Raw genomic sequence first — 7,190 nt, forward strand, 5'->3', positions numbered from 1 at the left:
TATTATCTTAAAGTAGAAGTTCTATCATTCAGGGTGTAACCTTAAAAAATAAAACTGCCAGTTATTTCACCAGCAAAATATTTTCCTTTTCCATGAATAGCAGAGAATTATAACCTGGGACAAGCAAACTAAGGCAAACCATAGGCAAACCTGGTGAACAAAGGAATGAAACCCTTTTTTATAGAGGGAAGGCAGAAGCTGGGAGGACTATTATAAGCAAAAAGTCCGTTAGAATAAACTGGGATTTCGAAGTGCAGTGGCTTTTCACTGGCTGACTTGTGACAATCACTCATTTGCTGGGTTGTTCCTGGGGGAGAAAGAAAAACTTTCTTCCTTCTGCTGGGATGGAGTAAAGTCACATCCACTTGCAAGGTCCCTCTGTCTTCCTGCTGGGTCTGCAATTGACAAGGAGTCTATTGCGTGAGAGATTCCCTTGCTGGCCTCCCGGCTTCATTCTAAATGATATTTCCTATTATTCATTTTCATATTTTCCCCTTTAGATCAAGATCTTTCTTTGAAAGCATCACTGATCAAGAGTCAGGTCCTCCACATTTAGTGGTTTTGTCCTTCCATGCTAGGAAGACCTTTCCTGGTTGCCATGTCCCACGTCAGAGGGAAAGTGCATAAGAGCTGAAAACCACTGAAGGACCCATTTGAGTAACGAGGAAGGTTGGGGGGGGGGTACCTCTCAAGCACTTCCCATCTATAGTCCATATTTTATTAAGACTGTAAGTGTTGGAGATCATCTCAAATCATTGAGCCAGCATCACCTTAATGGGTGTATCATTTTTAAAAATTCTGACAGGGACAAAATACAAAACAAAATAATTATATAAAACAGAAGAAGTAACATGAAAATTCCAAATTGAATGATGGTTCTAAACCAGGACTCTAGGTCTGAAAGTAGACAATTGAAATATTTATTGGTATTTATTATTATGATTTAGGGAAGAAAGTTTCTCTCATGATGGCAAGCATGTAGTCATGTATGCATCCTAGAAGTGTCTGCTTAAAGAAGCCACAAAAGCAAAACAGTGAATACTGCAAAGGTACACTGATAGAATTAACTGAGAGCATTTGGGAAGATACGGTACAGATATAAACAGGAAGCAGTAGCTGATGAACATTTTGCAAAACAGCAAAACTGCAAAAGTGTTTTTGAAACAGTGTTATCTCAAAAGAAGATTGTTTGGAACCAAATAGGTTATCAATAATACAGCCTGTAAAGTTGTAAATTCAGAAACCATGAATTTGGATAAGAACCGAGAGGGGTGCCTGGGTGGCATAGCCGTTAAGTGTCTGCCTTCGGCTCAGGGCGTGATCCTGGCATTATGGGATCGAGCCCCACATCAGGCTCTTCTGCTATGAGCCTGCTTCTTCCTCTCCCACTCCCCCTGCTTGTGTTCCCTCTCTCGCTGGCTGCCTCTATCTCTGCCAAATAAATAAATAAAATCTTAAAAAAAAAAAAAAAAAAAAAAAAAAGAACCGAGAGTCCGTGAATAGTTCAGATGAGAAAAGACTTTTGAGAATTCTGAACTTTCTAATCCTTCAGAAAAAGCAAGTGAAAATTTAATTTGTCACAGGATCATGATGAGGCTGTTTCTGAAAGGCCGTAAGAGGTTTCCCCTTTTTGTATGAATTTGAAAATGCAGATAAGGGCATTATCTTTCCATGAAAGAGAAGCAGCAACAATGAGAAAAAGGTAGGTAGGCCTAGTAGTCCAGACATCTTGAGAAGGCTGTCTTGTCAGATGTCATCTGCTTCAGTTCCAGGAAATCTTTACTTTTAGGTCACTAGATGGTGTGCAGGTCCAGTTAGGGTCTGGGGCTTTCTTTAGATGTGTCACATGAATCCAAGAGTCTATTTTCTGAACTTTGGTGGCATAAGGGTTGGTTAGCAGTTCCTTTTAAAGGCCTTTCCAGTGAGGTTGAAGAGAGTGTTTCTGGAGGTGTCTTTTGAAATCTCTAGGTTGCAAGGTGTGATGCTTATGGTCTTTATCCCTTGGGAGTGCACTGCCAAAAGATTGCTCTACCAAAGCATGGTTAGTTATAACGGAAGTAATTAGGCCTTTGTAATATTGAAGTACATCTTTTATCAACTGTGGGTCAAAGGAGGCAGGGCCAAGTGCGCTGGACATCTTGTGACTATCTCAAAGGGTGAAAGTCTATGAGTTCCCAACAGGATGGGTCTGAGATTTAGAAGGAGTGGCAATGCTTTAGGCCAAGCTATTTGAAGATACCTACAAATTTTGCCAACTGAGTCTTAATAGTGCTGTTAGTGTATTCCACTAACTCTTAAGATTGAAGATGATTAAAAAAAAAAAAAAAGTGTTGTAAAACAGGCCAAACGGCACAGACTTGTTAAAGGACCTGGCCAGTAAAAGGGGTTCCCCAATCACTATGAAGTTCAACAGGGGTTCCCCAGGCAGGGATAATCTTTTCTAACAGAGTTTTAGCAACAAAAGAAACAGTGGTCAGTCTACAAGAGAAAGCTTTGGCCCAGAGAGAAAGCATACAAACTATGACTAAAATAAATATATACCCATGAGATGGGGAAGCTGTAGGAAATCCATTTAGATGAACAGGATTCTTTGGATTATACTTTGGACAGGTGGAACAAGTGAGGTAGGCACTCTACGTGGCCTTATTAATATTTTCCCACTGATATTGATTTATAAATGCTATCATTTTGTCAGTAGACCAATGGCTTAATGCATGTACAGTGTTAAGTATGGGAATATTAGAATTTCTGGTAGGCCTGGATTCTTATTCGTTCCAAAAACCAGATACCTCTTTTTATTAAGCCAACAATTATTAGATTTCTAATACTGTTTTTTCCTCTCTGGTGCCAATTCTTGGGTATCTCTTGTTGTCAGTTTTTCCAAATTATCACTTGAGAGAACATCCCTTTGGACCATGACAGAGGTTTGGTTACTGGTTTCACTTGACCTCCAGGGAGTTGAGTCTGGAATGCCTAGGAACCTTGATGATAGTCAGAGCAGGCAGCAAAAGTATAGCAACTAATAAATTTTGGACTTAGGAGCCATTTTTAATTTTATCCCCACTGGAGATAAGGAAACCTTGTTTCCATAACTTAAAAAGCTGTGAGCTGCCCCAAAGGCATAACAACTATTGGTATAAATGTTTGCAGGTATATCCTTGGTTAAGGACGTATAAGTCAACTTGTTGGGCTGAAATAGCCAAAGGTAAATGTGCTGCCTCAATGACTTCAAAAGGAGTAGCGATAGCATACCCAGCACAAGATTTGCCGTTTTCATCCCTTAAATAAGAACCATCAGTCAATCATGAAAAAAATCTGCATTGGATAGAGGAGTTTCCTGTAAATTGTCACAGAGCCTCAAAAGGCAACCTGTCAGCATTAAGCTGAGGGGTTTCACCTGGGTCCAAACGTTGCCCTTGTTTCAAGATCAGATGCTCTAAGTATCAAACCTGAGTTTAAGAAAACTGCAGTTTTTCTTTGGAGACCTTATGTCTCTTTAAGGCCAAAAGTTTTAGCAGGTGGACGCCTGTCTTCCGTGAAGAGGTTTGAGAAGGGGAGCAGAGAAGCAAATCATCTGTGTACTGTAACAAAGTAGAGCCTGCAAAAAAAGCTTTCTGTCACCCAAACCAGTTTTTTTTTTATTCTTCTTCTTTTCAGTTAGCCAACATGAAACCAGTTTTTAAGGTTTGTGAAGGGTAAAGACTCTGCAAAATCCTGGAGCATTACTGTCCAAGTCTATTTCCATTCTTTCCAAGTGAAAGCAAAATGATATTGGCTATCCTTATCAACTGGAACATTAAAAATGCACTGCATAGATTAATTACAGTGAAAAATCTGTCTTTACTGGGAATGGATGTCAAGAGCACACGGGGTTAGGAACAACAGGAGGTCAACGATAACAGGAATAACAGGGTTATTTATTGCTCAGAGGTCCAGGACAGACCTCCATCCTTAGACACTGGGTTTTCTCACAGGTAAAAGGGTAGTATCACAGGGACTAAGGTAGGGGATAATAAGGCCCTGAGCCTTGTAATCTCTTATTATGGGCTTAATGTCTTGAAGGGCTTCATCATTTATAGGGTATTAATTCTGGGAGGGGGGAAGCTTTTGAGGGATCTACCTGAATCTTGATGGGAAGTGTACTGTGGATTCTGCCAATATCGATTCAGGGTCTTGCCCATAAAGAGGATGGTAGCTAATCCAATAGGAACAAATGATCGGAGCCCCCAGACTCGGCTATAGCACTGTTGGGGAGACAGCAAATAAAAAAAAATGCTGAAGGGTCATTAAATTAATTTCCCTGATGGACTATTTTGATTACTATTATCAAATTCTAGAAATATTCTCTCCACCTCTGGAAGAAAGGAATTCTGGCATGATACTTTTCCAAGAAATCTTGGCCCAGTTAATGAATAGAGATGGAGAAACTGAGAAGAAAAGGCTGTGTATCCCTCAAAGGGCCGAGACAAAAGGGAACAGGTTCAAAGACAGGAATCTGTTGAAGTTTATTAGAGACGCCTGCGATGTGAACTGCTTTTGTATTCTGAGGACGAGGCCGCTTTATCGTAGTGGAGCTGAGCACAGAGTGTGCAGCGCCGGTGTCAATACAGAGATTCATTCCCAATCTGGAGAGTGGGTTCTCCAAGCTGATTAAGAAAGAGGACTGGGGGGATGCCTGGCTGGCTCAGCTGGCAGAGCATGCGACTCTTGATCTCGGGGTTGTAGGTTCAAGCCCCATGTTGGGTGTAGAGATTGCTAAAAAAGAAAATCTTTAAAAGAGAGAGAGAGAGAAAGGATTGGAAAGAGCCTCAACAGTTTCTCAGATTCTGATCACTGGGAATTAGGAGGACACTGGGAAGGCTGGCTAGAGGGTGGAAGGCACCTGGAGCTTAAGTTGGTAGCAACCTTCTCTTCCACTGCCTCCTCTTTGCAATAATACTGCAAACTGGGGGGGGGGGGGGGGGGGTTGGTTTGTTTAGGCGCCTTTGTTTGCCAGAGTTAAAAATGAAAAATTTTAGTGGTCTTTTCTTTTAGGTGACTCACTAGGATGTGAGCAAGCTAGTTTATCAAATTAACTAAATCTGGAATGGACAGTTTCCCATTTCACCCTGGTCCTTTTAACTAAAGGAGAAAGATCCTGATTCAGTCCATTTATAAACACAGAGTTAAATGTTACCCAGGTGGATTCAACATCTAAAGGAAGACCAGAATTCCTTAAAAACAATTTGGAGCCTTTTGTAATAGTTATGCACAGGCTCACCAGGCTTTTGTGCGCAGTCCTGAAATTTGTTCCAATCAGGAGGCTTAGGAAAAGCTATTATAATTGCTCTGTGGAGATGTCTGGCAACTGTCCTAGCATCTTGCCAAAAGTTAGGGGTTTGCTTCTCTAAATTCCCATGATGGTCCCATTGGGTTAGTTCCATCCAATGTATGGCCTGGTCCTCACCAACAAGCATGTGGACTAATTGATAGAAATCTGAGAACCAAGCTGGTAAGTTTGAGTAACTGTGTTAAATTCTTTAGCAAACTTATGGGGGCCCGAGTTCTAGGGGACATAAAAACCTTAAATTTATTGAGATCCTCATGAGTTAACTTTAGAGAGACAGGTTTTAATAGGTTCAGGAGAGGAGACAGTGGACAGAGATTCAGAGGAAAAGAGAAATTTGGCAGAGAGAAAGAGGAAAATGGTGCTGGAGGCAGGGCCTGAGCACAAGGTGGCTGCCATGTGTCTGTGGATGAAGATGAGGGAGGGGAAAAGAGGACGCAGAAGCCATTTTGATGCCTTTCAATTGTTCGTTTGCCTCAGTTAATTTAGAAATAGTATTTTGTAGAGGCAAACTTAGAATCCCGAAAAAGTTTGGAAGCCTCAAGTTCCCAACTACAATAGGCATCCCCATTCAGTTACCTTTTTCTTGCCTTGTTTCCTTTTCTAGGAGCCATAGCCTTCTAATTCATTTTTGAGTAAAACAACTTTGAGGAGATGAAAAATTCCCCATAATGGATGTTGGTGTCCTAAATTACTTTTGGTTAAGTTAGTCCATTCAGTTATACATATGCATGAGGGGGCACCATAGTTTTTTAGATTTAAAACTGGCCAGGGGCACCTGGGTGGCTCAGTTGGTTAAGCATCTGACTCTTGGTTTCAGCTCAGGTCATGATCTCAAGGGTCATGGGATGGAGCCCAGCCTACCGCTCCCTGCTCAGCAGGGAGGCTACTTGAAAGATTCTCGCCCTCTGCCCTTCCCCCCACTTGTGCTCTCTCTCTCTGAAATAAAAAAATAAAATCTTAAAAACTGGCCAGAGTCCCAGTGGGGCACCCTCAAAGCATTTTGATGACTGGGATCCCATTTTTTGGAGGTTTTTCTCTAAACCTCTAGATAAATTCCTAAACACACAGTTTTAACAGGAATAGCCTGGTTCCAAAAGGAATCAGACCACAGGCCAGCACAGTTCCAGTAGGAACAGTGTGGTTCCGAAAAGGAATTGGATCAAAGGTCAACACAGTTCCAACTGGCACAGTTCCAACAGAAACAGTCTGATTCTGAAAGGAGTCAGACTGAAGGTCAGATTAGTACTCAGAAAAGACAAAGCCTTAAAACAGATCCTGAATAAAACCTGGAGGACTCGAACACAAAGAGAGCGAAGCTTGAAATCCAGGAAAAAACTCACACTCAAACTCCAGGGTCAGTGAGAAAGCAGTGAATCCAACTGGTCCTTGGGTACCCACACCAGTTTGCTCACCAGCCTTGGAGCTGTTTGGGGGGGGTCTTCTCTGGATCACAGGTCTCATCACCATGTAATTTTAACCTGAAAAAACAAAACCACCAGTTATTTTACCAGCAAAAATTAGTTCATTTGGGAAGAGCAGAGAACTGTACCCTGGGACAAGGAAACCAAGGCAAATCCATAGGCAAGCCTGGAGAAGAACACTTAAGACTGCTCTCTTATAGAGGAGAGGGGGAAGCTGGGAAGGCTGTTGTAAACAAAATCCACTGGATTAAACTGGAAGTTCAAAGTATAATGGCTTTTCATTGGCTGAGTTGTGATGGTTTCTCATTGTCTGGGCTGTTGCAGGGGAAGGAGGAAAAACTTTCTTCCAGAGCCGGGATAGGGTAAAGTAGTATCCAAGTGCAAGGTCTGTGGGTCTGCAATTGACAAGGAGTGCTTGGGTGTGACAGCTCCCCTTGCTG

This window comes from Ursus arctos, unplaced genomic scaffold (assembly GCF_023065955.2).
Source record: "Ursus arctos isolate Adak ecotype North America unplaced genomic scaffold, UrsArc2.0 scaffold_12, whole genome shotgun sequence".
In the NCBI taxonomy this organism is placed as follows: Eukaryota; Metazoa; Chordata; class Mammalia; order Carnivora; family Ursidae; genus Ursus; species Ursus arctos.